This window comes from Morone saxatilis, unplaced genomic scaffold (assembly GCF_004916995.1).
Source record: "Morone saxatilis isolate NCDOM2014 unplaced genomic scaffold, NCSU_SB_2.0 Contig16, whole genome shotgun sequence".
NCBI lineage: Eukaryota > Metazoa > Chordata > Actinopteri > Moronidae > Morone > Morone saxatilis.
Window position 1 is genome coordinate 27,625,225 of NW_023339718.1, and position 308 is coordinate 27,625,532.

A 308-nucleotide genomic window follows, 5' to 3' on the forward strand; every position below is an offset into this window, starting at 1 on the left:
TGTGTGTGTGTGTGTGTGCTACAGCAGTACCGCTGATCTTGGCCTGGGTGCTGTCCTTGGGTCCTGGGGGGAAGAGCAGCTCTCCATGCTCACCTCCAGACAGAGGTCCATACTTGATGCGGTAGTTGTTCACCTGAGCCTGGCTGTTCTTCCACTGGAGAGTGATGCTCTCGTCCGTCAGCTCCACTGTCTGCAGGTCTGTGGGAGCGTCCAGGTCTACAACACAGAAATGGTCTTTAGATAGAGGTAACCTTACCCTGACATAAATCTAACAGTATAGCCCTATATACCTGTGCAATCCACTTATA

At 51.6% G+C, this 308-nt stretch overlaps 2 protein-coding genes across 2 annotated transcripts in view; one reads left to right on the plus strand and one right to left on the minus strand.

Moving 5' to 3' along the window:
- LOC118326125 (tenascin-like) overlaps window positions 1–212 on the minus strand; it is a gene marked incomplete at its 3' end in the record, with an annotated part of 16,233 nt that extends 16,021 nt beyond the window's left edge. Inside the window, 1 exon segment of the mRNA XM_035659043.1 lies at window positions 31–212.
- Window positions 1–308, plus strand: part of LOC118326124 (tenascin-like) — a gene marked incomplete at its 3' end in the record, with an annotated part of 40,651 nt that overhangs the window by 25,607 nt on the left and 14,736 nt on the right.